A 13,618-nucleotide genomic window follows, 5' to 3' on the forward strand; every position below is an offset into this window, starting at 1 on the left:
CCAAGTCCTGCAGGAGCAGTCCGCTTCCTTCAGGAGTGTCTGTGGGTCCTCTTAGGATTGCTGGTTTGTTCTTGCAGTAGATATGGAGCTAACATTTACAATTGGAGCCTCTGCACACTGCTTTGTCTGGAGCTGCAAGCTAGTCTTGCCTCCTGTCTGCCATGATACCAGAAATCCCTGCTTTTCCTTTAAATGTGTGGGTAGAGCAACTTGTTGATTGAAAATTGATGATACACAGATATAATTAATAAAAAATTATCTTTATAACCTTAAGGCTAGAGTTTCTAAAATCACTGAATATGGATTGTCTGAGGTTATTGACTTAGAAATAGTCATTCAAGAATCCCAGACCAGGTGGAAAAAAGAATGTCATTATTAGAAGAGTCAACCATCTTAGTAATCTAAAGTAAGAAAGTTTATTGATAACAAGTTTATTGATAACTAGTACTTTGCCAATCACTCCAGTTGTTTTACATTTGATGATTATTTAAAAATGTTTAAAATGTTGAAATCTGTTCACATCATTAAGTAGAGAATGAAAGTGTCATTCACTTGGGCCCACATCTGGATAATTTACCTTATTTGTAAATTTTGAAAACTTTATCTCCTCTTTTCTAGTAGTTGTTTCTCTTACTTTGTTTTCTTTTACAAATGTATTGGCTAGCATTTCCACAACAATGCTGAGTACCAGTGATAATCCTCGTTTGGTTTTTGACTTTAATTTTTCTAATGTTTCATCATTAAGTATAACACTGAGTTTATCTTGAATTGCGTCAAGTGCTTTTCAGCCTCTTTGGTACCAAATTATTATTTTTTTTTTGACCCTTTTTTTCTTTTTTTGAGACAGTGTTGCTTTGTTGCCAGGCGCCAGGCTGGAATGCAGTGGTGAGATCTCGGCTCACTGCAACCTCCGCCTCCTGGGTTCAAACGATTCTCCTGCCTCAGCCTCCCAAGTAGCTGGGACTACAGGTGCATGCCACCATGCCCAGCTAATTTTTGTATTTTTAGTACAGAAGGGGTTTCACCATGTTGGCCAGGATGGTCTCGATCTCTTGACCTTGTGATCTGCCCGCCTCAGCCTCCCAAAGTGTGTTTTTTGACCTTTTAATATAGTGGAGTGTTGATAAGTTTTCTTGTATTGAAACTGACTTTCCTTAGTCAACCCCAGTTGATTTGGGAGAGATATTCCTTTAATGAGCTCCTGGATTTTATTTTGAATTTCTGCCTTAATATTTCTAAGTGACATTGCTCTGCTTTTCATTAGTATTTATTGTATATTGCTGTGGACTAAGCTCTGTAATCTATGTCACATTGGCTTTGGAAATACACTGGTGACAGTAACAGTCTTGATTAGGTTGACTATTTGACTTTTTCCTAGTCTTTCATTGGTATAGTTTCTTCTTGGATTAATTTTGGTAATATAATTGTTTCTAGACCTATTACATTAGTTTTATGTATATCACCATTAGTTTTACATGGTAATTTTAGAATTATAATACATTTTCCTTTACATTTTTGGATATTGTCTACTTCTTATACTTATTTTCTATATTTATGTTTTGCCCTACTCCCTTTTTGTTCCTAATTAGGCTAGCTGTTTTAATTTTATATAGCTTTATATTTTTAAAAAATAAAAATTACTAAGTGCATTACATTACTATTTAATATATTGATTCCTGAGTTTGTTTTTATCATAATCAAATCTTGTCTTCTTCTGTCCTTCAGTTTCACCCCATACTTGAGTTAGATGTTTGATTCATTTGGCATTGTTATTTCTTGATTTATACTTTTCATAGAGCTGTGAAGTTTCCTCTAAGTAGAACTTTTACCAGATTCCATATATGTAACATTTAAAAAAACCATAGTCTACTTGTGAGTATTATTTCTGGTGATCCCAGAAATTGCTTGGGAGAATGCTAAAAATTTTCTCAAATGTTTGGGATTTTCTTTTATTTTCTTTGTCTTTTTTTTTTTTTTAACCTACCTTTATTTCACTGTAGGTAAAAATTATATACTTTTTTTTAAATTTGTAATTTATTGTCTCTTAATTTTGGCATTAAAGCTTCTAAACCTCCATGGCTACTTGAAAACTTTTGTAGATGTCTCACAGATGCTTGAAATGAAAATATGTTTTCTATTTCCAGATACAGAATATGAAATGTATCTCTTAACTCAATTTTATGAATTATATGAATTATATCCTTAGTGGACTTTCTCCAGTTAATCTATTAAGTGCTTATGCCTATTTCTTGTATCTGTTGCCATCTTTATTTCTTTATCTATTTGATGCTGCTGGAGAGCATAAATATTCACAATAAATCTTCATTGTGGATTGTACTTTTACATTATTAAGTGTTCATCTTTATCATGTTAAAAGTTTTTGTATCTTGAATTTAACCATGGGTAATATTAATCATGATTTCTACTTTCTTTTGCTTGATAGATGTTTAATGATATTAGACTTTCAGACTTTTTGCATCATTTTACAAAACATATACCATTTGTATGTGTGTCTTTTATAGACACAATCCAATTAAATATTGTTTTTTAATTTACTCTGGGGATATTTTTCAGAGGAAGAATTACTCAATTACATTTATTGATATATCACATATGCCTAATTCTAATTAATTTTATGCATTCTCTTTTGTATTTCTGTGCAATTTTCTTTGTTCTCTTCTTTTTATTACATAATCTGCATTTTCTTTGAGTTCCTTCCTCTAGTAATTCAAGACTATATAGTCTTTTTTATTTTTATTATTAATTAAAGTTCTTATACTTTTATTTGGAAATTTGTTAACTTCAAAAATGAAACAGTATGATTATTTTTGTCCTGCTATGAAAATTGAGAATATGTGTGTACACACATATACACACATATGTATTTTATTTATTTATTTATTTATTTTGAAACAGGGTCTCACTCTGTCATCCAGCCTGCAGTGCAGTGTCACCATCTTGGCTTACTGCAACTTCTGCCTCCCAGGCTCAAGCAATTCTCCTGCCTCAGCCTCCCAAGCAGGTGGCATTACAGGCACACGCACTACCACATGGCTAATTTTTGTAGTTTTGGTAGTGGCGGGGTTTCACCTGACTGGCCAGACTGGTCTTGAACTCCTGACCTCAAATGATCCACTTGCCTCTGCCTCCCAAAATGCTGGGTTTACAAGCGAGAGCCACCACACCCATTTATTTTTATCCTCTAAAGGTTTTTCACTTCCACCAGCATATTTTATTATTATTAAGGATTTTTTTCCCTATTCTACATACGTTTATAGTTATTATGGAATGATTTATTGTTATTATAACTACCACATTTAAAGAATTATAATTTTATTTTACAAGTTATTAATTATTCCTTTGTAGTTGTAAATGTAAGTAGGTTCAGTGCTCACAGCCTCTGCTTACCTTTAAATTTCCTGTTCTTGAGATTTTGATTTTGAACCTTCTCTTGGTTGTATTTTGAAGAAAAGTTCCTTATGTGCTTCATTCTCTGACTATGCTGATTAGAAAATCTTTTTTTAAATTACTTTTATATACTTAAAAAAAAAATTGTGAACTTAGTTGAGAATTGAATACTTGGGTGGAGTTCCCTCTTTCTTGAGCCTCTACAGACACAGCTTCACATTTTCTGCCAATCAAATGTTGGTCAGAGGACACCTGACATTTTCTCTTGTAACTGACTAATTTTAAAGATCTCGAGGTATATAGAATTTAATGTTTAGCCTTGAAATTTTGTAACTTTACCAAGATGCTTTAATTTTACTGATTCATTCTTACTTTTTCTCAGAATATCAGATACTCTTTTATTTCAACTAAGTATTTTCTACCACAGATTTAAGCATATTTTGTTTTGCTTTGTTTTGTTTCGCTGTCTACTTCTAGAATACCTTTTATCTGTATGTTCGATCTGTTTTCAAACCTTCTTATCTGTCATCTTCTCCACTTGCTTTCATCTCCTGGTCCTTTTCCTCTGCATTTTGTGCAGTTTTTTGAAGACTGTTTGCCACATCATCAACTTTGTTTTTGATTTGTGGATTTTACCTCTTATAAGTTTAATATATTTATTAGTTCTGCAATGATATTATTTTTGTCATCATTTTCTTTCTTCAACTGCCAGCCTCTCTTTCATGTTGTGCTGATGTCTTGTCATCTTGTCTTTGATCTCCTTTCATAGAATCTCTGCTAATTGTTGTATATAATTTTCTTCTGTGTCCTGTTCCTTCAAAATAGATTTTTTTCATGGGTCTTTTCCATGCCGTATTTTTCTGTCATCCTCCAATCCTCCACTTCTTGTCTAAGTTTTTGTCGTTGTTGCTGTTGTTTTTAACTTATTTGTCTTTGGGGCATAACTAGCAGAACATTTTCTTGGCCCTCAAACAATGAGAGAAACATCTCTTTAAATCACCTTCTCAAGCCCTGCTTAATTCTGCATTTAGAACCTGGGTTTGTGTCTTGCTGGCTTGACTTGCTTCTGTAGTCTTTCAGCAATTTAAAAGGGTTCTGGCTAGGTTCCTGGGCAGGATACCATTGGATTTTTCTTTCTCAACTTGATGATTCTAAGTTTTAAGTCTTGTTTTTGATCAAGGGTCCTGTAAGTATATTGGTTTGGTGTGGCCAAACTTTTCTTTTCTTTGTCTATTTTTTTTTTAATTCGTTTTCTGAGACAGAGTCTCTCTCTGTCACCCAGGCTGGAGGGCAGTGGCGCTATCTCAGTTCACTGCAACCTCCGCCTCCTGGGTTCAAGGGATTCTCATGCCTCAGCCTTTTGAGTAGCTGGGACTACAGGCGCCCGCCACCACACCTGGCTAATTTTTGTATTTTTATCAGAAGCGGGGTTTTGCCATGTTGGCCAGGCTCGTCTTGATCTCCTGACCTCAGGTGATTCACCTGCCTTGGCCTCCCAGGTGTTGGGATTACAGGTATGAAGCACTGCACCCAACCTCTTTATCTGTGTTTTGTCTTTCTGTTTCCCCAGCCAATCCTTTGTTAGCAGTTTGAGACCATGAGCTACCGTTTTTTTCTGGAAATTTCTTGGGTTAGCTTAAAGCATATATCCTTCTTTTGAGGGATTTCCAGACACATCTGTGTCTTCAGATGTTGATTCTTAGCTGGGAATTTAGCCCTGAAATATAGCTTTAAGGCAGCAATCAAATGACCACTCTAAGCTTGGAGGTATTTTCTAATAAGATTTTATTTAAACACGAAAGCTTCCTGTCATGGAAGAGTCTGGGATCCTGAGGAGTTACCCAACTCTTAGTATTTTATGGGTAAAATAATCTGATCCTTTCCTTTGTGGATTGCCATGTCCTGCTTTAGAAATATCAACGATACCATGTCATGAACCTTTCTGAAGTTTTTAAGGGAGATGGGTATCAGCGTCAGCACTTGCAGTAGACACAGTCTTCATTCTTTCAAGACCAGCAATTGGCTTTTATGAGTGTGTTCATGTTAGTTTCTGATGCTGGGTCTGCATCTTAGTATTTTCTCATTAATTGCTAAATAAGAAATTAAATATTTGCAAACAGTAGTTGTCTCCTGTGCTCTTCAAGGACTGCATAGCTATTTATCCAATCGGCAGCATTTTAAAGTAGGGCTCCAATGCAGTGGAGCAGGGATCGCTCACTGTTCTGGCTGGTGGTCTCAGGAACTGTTTCATACAGGAGGGAAAATCTGAGCTTGGTCTTAAAACTTGTGTGGGCCTCAGAATCACCCTGAAAATATGTAAAAAAAAGATCAGTAGACCTTAACACCAGAGTTTCTGATTCAAGTCTTGTGGCGAACCCGATAATTTGCATTTCTAACAAGTTCTTTGGTGATATGATGTTGCTGGTCCAGGAACTAAACTTTGAGAACCACTGTCTTACAGGGTAGAAATTAATTAGACCCTCCAAAAGCAGATAAAAGTGTTCAAGCTGGAGGAAAACCATGAACACACATAGAGATCTCACCATCTTCCTGATTCCTAAGCTATTCTCTTCAGAATGATAACAGACTCTTGTAAGACACTCTTAGGGAAGATATTTTAAAAGTTAAAGGCAAGTCCCAGACTTTCTGATATATTTAGATATTTTTTATATCCAACAAGTAGATATAGATACCTTCTAGGAATGAAGTTAGATAAATAAATAAAGAAAGGGTAAAGATAAATTATTAGTGAAGAGAGAAAAATATTTCAAGTTGCAGATGGTTTCAGAATGCAGTATATAATTTGAAGGGAAATCCAGTATCCACAATATTCTGGTATCATTGATCTGAGTCACTTACTAGATGTACAACAAAGAGGCTTGCATTTTTCCCAGGCATTTGTAAGACTGACTACTCTTCTTTTCCATTTTACATGAACCGATCCTGCCATGTCGAGTTCCTCCTAAGGCTCGTTCAGCTAGCCTGTTCAGTGACTTTGTTGGCAGTGCACGTTTTCCATAAGAAACAAGACGATGTTTCTCGTGGGGGAGATTTGGCGGGCATAAAGCTACTACATAACCTTGTTTCGATTCCATGAGGTTGGATTCTAAAGATAATTCAGTGTAATAGCTCTTGTTCTTCTGTGTATACCTTTGTCAGCAACTTTCAGTCTTCCAAACATGTTTCCAAAGTATAAACACACTACTTGCACGCCTAAGAAGTTATCTGAATAGTCAAACTGCAAAAAATTGATTTTGTACCTTTTCAGTTACTCTCCCGGGTGTGAATTCAGGGTAGAGGAGACACTTGCGGTTATTCTGAAATCTGCCTCCCTGATGAAGAAAGACTCATTACTGAGAATATATGGGGCGTGGACCTTAAGCGTGAATAGCTGTTGAACAACTGCCATGTATGGAGTGTCTTTACTTGTGAGTTCCTTTCTCAAATTATGGAATTCAAAAGATTTTTTTTTTCTGGCTTCAGAAAATTCATGTGCCAGAAGGGCTGGGCAGGTTATTTTTCTTGAGACTTCAGTGTCACTCTGTGGAAAATGAAGATGTTGGACCAGGTTGGACTACATGGTCTTTTAAGATCTCCTCTCCAGTGGACATGATGAACCTTTTGATGGTTAACTTTTAGAGTAGTTTCTTCTCTTTAACTTAAGGAAGGCACAAATAATATTGTTTCACTATTTTTCAGGGAGGTCGACAAGAAAGAACTGCTTCTACCTAATTTCGTTACACTCCTGCCACTGAAAATGTTTATACAGTTTTGAGCTGTAGGACAGAATTGTTCCTCAGGCTTTCCAGGATGCTTTGCAAACAAGAATAAAAACGGTTTTGTGGAGGGAAGGCAACCAAATGGTCTCAAGTGTAGTCAGGTGATGACTCCAGGTGTCACATCAGTTCAGGGTAGCTTAGCAGTGTTATAAACACATAGGTAGAACAATGCAGCCAGAGGCAGCTTCTCCATGGATGAAGAAGAAAAGGAGGATGGTCATTTACTTAAAACTCACGGACAAGTGGAGACTTAGAATTGCTTGTGTCCCAGTAGTCTGCTAAGCACTGTGATAGCTTCATTCACTTCATAAGCACTACGTTTTGTTTAGTTTTGTTTTTCTGGTCATGGATGCTCTCTGGAATTCCTTAGGTTCTTCAACATTTTGTTCAATTTGGTACCACTGGTTAATTTTCTCCTGGAAAGCAGGCATGCGTTCAGTTAGTACTCATAGCACAAATCTCATCAGAGCCAGACCTGTGCTGGGCCCTGGGGATGTAAGAATAAAAAAGAAAGCATTATTTGTCCTCTGAAGAGTGATTTATAGTAGCCTGGGGCCCTGTTGCTTTGAAAGAAGATGATTTTACACATTGGAGAGAATATATGCATTGTTTTTCACAGAAATTTTAGTCAGAGGCCACATGCTTAGAGACTTACCTTTTTTTTTTTCGAGACAGAGTCTTGCTGTATTGCCCAGGCTGAAGTGAGGAGTGCAGTGACATTATCTTGGCTCGCTACAACCTCTGCCTCCCAGGCTCAAGCAATTCTCTTGCCTCAGCCTCCTGAGTAGCTGGGATTACAGGCACCTGCCACCAAGCCTGGCTAATTTTTTTTTTTCTTCGTGTTTTTAGTAAGAGACAAGGTTTTACCATGTTGGCCAGGCTTGTCTTAAACTCCTTCCCTCAAGTGATTCACCCACCTTTGCCTCCCAAAGTGGTAGGATTACAGCAGTGAGCCACTGTGCCCAGCTGACTTGACCATTTTTAATGACATTTGCCCCTTACTCACAAAACCCACAGGGTTATCAACTGTGCAAGGGTGGGTGCAAGGGCCGTATCACTAAGAGAGACAGACCAGTCACATGACTTCACCTTGGATATTTTTTTTCTGAAAAGATTTTTGGTAAGATACAAAATTAGAAAAATAAAACTGAAAACTCATGATACCATATAGCATGAGGGCTGCTAAGATCATTTAGAACCACAGAATTATAAAATCTTTTACCTGAGAGAGAACTTGTTGATCCTCTAAGGGTCCAGAGAATCCCCAGCCAGGACCACATAAAGAGCCGCTAAAGACAGATGGGTTATATCCAGAGAATGAAAATACTTGGAGATCATTTAGATGGAGTTTTCAGTCTCAGCGCTATTGACATTTGTGGCCAGATAAGTCTTTGTCTTGGGGGCTGCCCTGTGCATTGTCGAATGCTTAGTAGCATCCCTGGCCTCTACCCACTAGATGTCAGGTATGATAACTAAAACTGCCTGCAGATACTACCAAATAGCCCCAGGTTGGGTGGAGTGGGGAATAAAATTACCCCGGTTCAGACCACTGCTTTATGATAACATGGGGTTAGTAGAGTAATCTAACACTCATAACCAATCTTTTTTTGGTTGGTTGGAATCCTGTCATTCAGACGCTCTAGTTTATTCATTGTTTCTTCCTTCATTCAACACATATTTCTGAATACCTGTTGAGTACACCAAGTGTTCCCAGGGCGGAAGATCCCAATGTGAGCCAGATAGACATAGACTCCCTCTTAGGGTGCTTGTGTTCTGGTGGGAAGAAGACCGCAAACAAACAAGGGTCATGCCAATAGTGAAGGAAATAAAGTAGTGTACTGTGGTAGTGAGAAACTGTGTGGATTGGTGTTGTGAGTAGGGGTTTCAATTTTGTAGGGGTTGTGAGTGGTGGCTAACTTTAGATAGAGTTGTCAAAGAAAGCCCTATGGGGAATAGAATCTTTGCACCTGAGACTTAATTTATAAGAAGGCAATCACATGAAGACTGGCATTTATATGTCTCTGAATAATAAAATGTAAGGGAATGAATTTAATCAGGAAAAAGTCTTACAAAATATGAGAAGAAAATCTTGTAAAATAGGTCCTTTGTACAAAAAGGTTGAATATCATGATCTAATCTCTTCATTTAGCAAAATGATCAAAGTAAGGGCCTCAGAAGACTTGCTCTCAAGGTGAAGATGGCAGGCAGAGACATCATACCTACTGTCACTTTTTGGTTTTAGTGACCTGAGAACAAATTCCTTAATTGGCTGGCTAAGCATTTCTGTATGCCTTTTTTTTAAAAAAAAAAAAAAAAAACAGCTCAACAGTGAATATGCTAAAAAACCTAACTTGTTGGGCAAACGTGGGATTTATCATTTGTGATTTGTGGAATGTGAGGCTTGACTACTTAACTGAGCACTGTAGTGTTTTCACCTGGTAATAAAGTCTCCTGCTGTGTTGGTGGACAAATGTCTGAGCTTTCTGCTTGGTTCTTGGGATGCAGGAAATTTTCAGAAAGAAACTTACTTGCTGAAAGTAGATTGGGATTGCAAGAGAAAAGAAATTTCTTGGCTTTCATTAAAAAAAAAAAAAATTCTAATTTTGGGGTATCTTCCAGTCCCATATAGAAACACATATGATGTTTTTCCTGCTATAAGGTTGCATTAATTTGATGAAGCAAGGGTAGGAAAACTAGTGGATGTGAATGGGCTGGTTGGTTAGTTTGATAAGAGAGGACAGCCTTCTAATGGCTTCTGCCTGCAGAAGCCAAGAGGAAGAAAAAAAAAATCACAGCCTCCTTGGGTAGGAGGACTTGAAAGCCTTTGTGGTCTACATAGGCCCAGGCAGTGTTTGCCTTTTCAGAAAGCAGGCTGTTTAGGACTTGATCTTCACGGAGTAGTTATATTAGAAACCATGGTTTGGAGAAAGACACACAGACAGACAGATCCAGGTGCCAGACTTAGGTAATCAGTTTTGTCTACTGTAAGAAAATAGACTGGAAGGGTTATTACATCAGGGCCTGCCACTGATAGAGGCAGACTCAGAATCAGTTCTCATCTAAAGGAAGTGAATTGTCTGAATATTTTGAGCAGATGATGAGCACACAAAAGTGAGTAAGTCTCAGAGAGATTAGAGTGAGATTTTTCTCCAGATGAAAGAAGTTATTTCAGCAAAACTTCCTCACACCCTCCACAAGTCAATGACCATACATCATTTTTTTTTTCTTTGCATAGTAATAGAAAACAAAGTAAGCTGTTAAAAGTGGTTTCTGGAATCATTCACTCAGTCTGTAGAATTGAGACTTGATATGTTTGGCAGAATCTTGTGAGCCAGGAACACTCTGCAGAGGCCATGAAGACACCCGCAAGGCTCAAGGTCAGTCAGCCTTACTGGCCCCGAGGGAAAGTTCTCAATCCATGTCTTGGTCTTTCATGATGTGGAAGATGACTTTTCCTGCAGCTTTTGCTTACTCTGCGTCTTAATCAGTTCTGTAATGAAGACCCAGCAGCATATCTGCAACTTCCCTTTAATTTTACAATTTTTATAATGAGAGTTCTTGTGTGAAAAGTGTCTGTAGACACCCAGCCAGCATTCTGAAGAGTCGATAAAGGAGCACCGTGATTTTCTGTCTCTGCTGTTTGGGCGAGGTTTAGCTCTGGAAGAGAGAAATCAGTTATCTCTTATTATAAGTACAAGGGCAAGAACGGCTGCAGAGTTTCCAAGGAACTTCCTGGTGAACCCATGACATTTCAGAGAATTCCTCTAGACTTATTATTTCTCACTTACTCATTCTTGGGACAACAAGAATGGGTTCCCATCATTTGAAAGGACATGATGAGCTGGAATCTCATTTATCATGGTTGCATTTTGAGAATTTCAGTGAGGGGGAGGCATCTTCATTTTGTTTTGTTTTGTTTCTAAGCCACATCTCAAGAAAATTGTCGAGCCGCTTCTCAGAATTAGAATTATCCAGCACAAGTTCCCCTTTACAGACAATGAAGTCTGAAAGCTACTGAGATATCACCCTGCTTCCTCCCTTTCTTTTCTTGTCCCTTCTCTCCTTTTATCTCCTTATTCAAATCACATGCTTCCTTTTCTAAGGACAGGAGAGCTGGCAGACTGCCTATTGGCCTGTTGGCCTCAATTAGCCTTATATCATTGCAAAGGAATGCATGAATTCTCCAGAAGGTATGTAGTATCTCTTTCTGTATGAGACATTCACTACCTGCTTTCATAACAGGTCACTCAGCCAGAATCACTTCTTATTTACATATCCAACACTTTTAGCCCCTTGGATTACCTCCCTAGATGCTCATTTCATTTTAATGATGATCCCAAAGTTATCTATTAAGAAATAGTACTCCAGTGTATTCTGTAGCACTTGAAAACTTTATGCAGGAGAACAAACCTAAAATAAAAAGTAACCTGAAGGCTAGCATCCTTGGCCAGTAGGTGACTGGTTACTAATCTGCAAATCACGTGCTTCAGACTTTGTGCTTATGTACAAGGTCCCACAGATGGACCAGGCCAAGTGTATACAACAGAGGCCACATGCATTGGCAGGACTTGGTCTCATGGTATTTCCCTGCTACTATTTAAATTCAGTCTCGTATTGGGGGTTACATATGTGATTGCAAATTAATCCTTTCTCTTCTGAAAATTTGGTTTTGAAGAACAGCTGTGTCTCCCTTATGAATTCCTTAATTATTTATCCGCCCTGATATGTTAAACCTTTCATTAGTGTGGTGAATTTCCAATAGTACACAGAACTGCTTAGATCATGTAGCAAACAGTATGAAACATTTGATAGGACATTTGAAGACCACGTGGTGAGCCGGAATCTATAGTAGTACCAATTGCTATGAGATTGTTGGAGGTAGTTTGTTGTTGGAAGTTGCTTGTTGGTTTACTTTGCTGGTTTATTTTTTTACACTATAACATGGAACTAGTACCTATGTCATTTGTATTTATTCAGAAAAGAACTGATTCTGCCCCAGCTCTTGTTAAATTAGAAGGGCATATGCCCATATATGAATTCAAGTTAAATCAAGTAAGTTAATTACATATATATGTATGTAATTAATTATATATATATATTTGGACATTCTATATTTGCAGTTGTAGTTTTGATTCCATAACTACTGTTCCTGAAAGAGATTTCGCCTCAACTTTTCATTTTATTACTCTGTGGAAAGATGCTTTAAATGATTATTACATTATTAGAACTTCTACTTCAGCCATAACAAGAGTAAATGATTAGTAGTGACACAGAACTCCCTTTGTTGCTAAGAATAGCAACCCAACATTCACAAATTTACTAGTGCCTTTTTTAAAAAATCATTTTTTCATCTTAAGGTCCTGGGGCTTGCAATTAAAAATATTAACATCTCAATACACATCACAACTCTTTAACCTCAGCATATCAACGATTTCTGATCTGCAAATACATTTTTTACAACGATCTTTAGGTTCTTGATTTTTCTGTTTTTCTAGCTGAACTATTCCAGAATTATGTATTCTATTACCTGTCCTTGGATAACTGGTTTTCCATTCATAAGAAAGGAAACTAACAAAAGTTCAAACAACAGGTGCTAATGAGAACCTTTTATTAGCATTATGATTGAGGAGAACTGGGGAGTTTAGTGTCTTATAAATGAAAGTAGGTTTCTGGAGTGGACAGAGGAAAAGCACCTTATGGTGTTTCTGGTTCTATTTCTCAAAGGCTTTGAAGGTTATAATTAGTTGCTACTGAATCACATGGCTGTAGTACTTCACAGCTTTATTTCTGGGCTGCAGTCCTTCAGTCAGAGAACAGGTTAGATCCAGACAAGGCCTATGCCTTTTAATTTGGTCACTTCCTGAAGACAGCTGGGATTTTTACTTGAGGACCACATTTATGCTCCTGGGCCCTCAAACTAAAGAGCAGTGTTTGCCAAGCTGACCTGGACCAAGTGATGGTGGCGGGCCTGTAAGAATGCTGTACAGTGTCAACGCCTCTATGCTCCAGTTAACGTCTGAGCAGTAAGTTGGAAGGATGGACGATGAAGCTGTGGTTGGTCTCCTTCCTCCTTCACAGGAGGGAAAACTGAGATATAATGAATCCCTGGAATTCTGAGCACAGAAAGTAGGTGGCAGGTGGTATAAATTAAAATTGGTGTTCTTAAGATTGAAAATGAGCAGCCTTTGTCTGTAATTTATTGTTATCCATTTCTGTATGTATGTTTGAAATCTCTGACATCATCTCTGAATATTCTTTATATCTTCAAGAATTTGTCAAACATAAACAATTGGATTTTGAGTTTCCTGTCAAAACCTCACATTTTGAAATCTTCAAATTGTAAGTGCAAACAACCATCAACCAATAAGTGGCGCTAAAGGCAGTGCATAATTAGGATGGTCTAGGGGTTTCATGTTAGGAGGACCAGTCAC

The 13,618-nt window shown here is 37.5% G+C and overlaps 1 protein-coding gene across 15 annotated transcripts in view; it reads left to right on the top strand.

Moving 5' to 3' along the window:
• The window catches only part of ZNF462 (zinc finger protein 462), a 156,429-nt gene that overhangs the window by 46,817 nt on the left and 95,994 nt on the right, over window positions 1-13,618 (top strand). The window contains exon 1 of one of the 15 annotated variants that reach the window (XM_078373905.1): window positions 12,992-13,210. The exons of the other annotated variants lie outside the window; for them this stretch is intronic. The gene's annotated coding sequence lies outside the window, so the exon portion shown is untranslated. Of the gene's footprint in view, window positions 1-12,991; window positions 13,211-13,618 lie in introns of those variants that run through there. 15 annotated transcript variants of the gene reach the window in all.

Source organism: Callithrix jacchus, chromosome 1, assembly GCF_049354715.1.
Source record: "Callithrix jacchus isolate 240 chromosome 1, calJac240_pri, whole genome shotgun sequence".
NCBI lineage: Eukaryota > Metazoa > Chordata > Mammalia > Primates > Cebidae > Callithrix > Callithrix jacchus.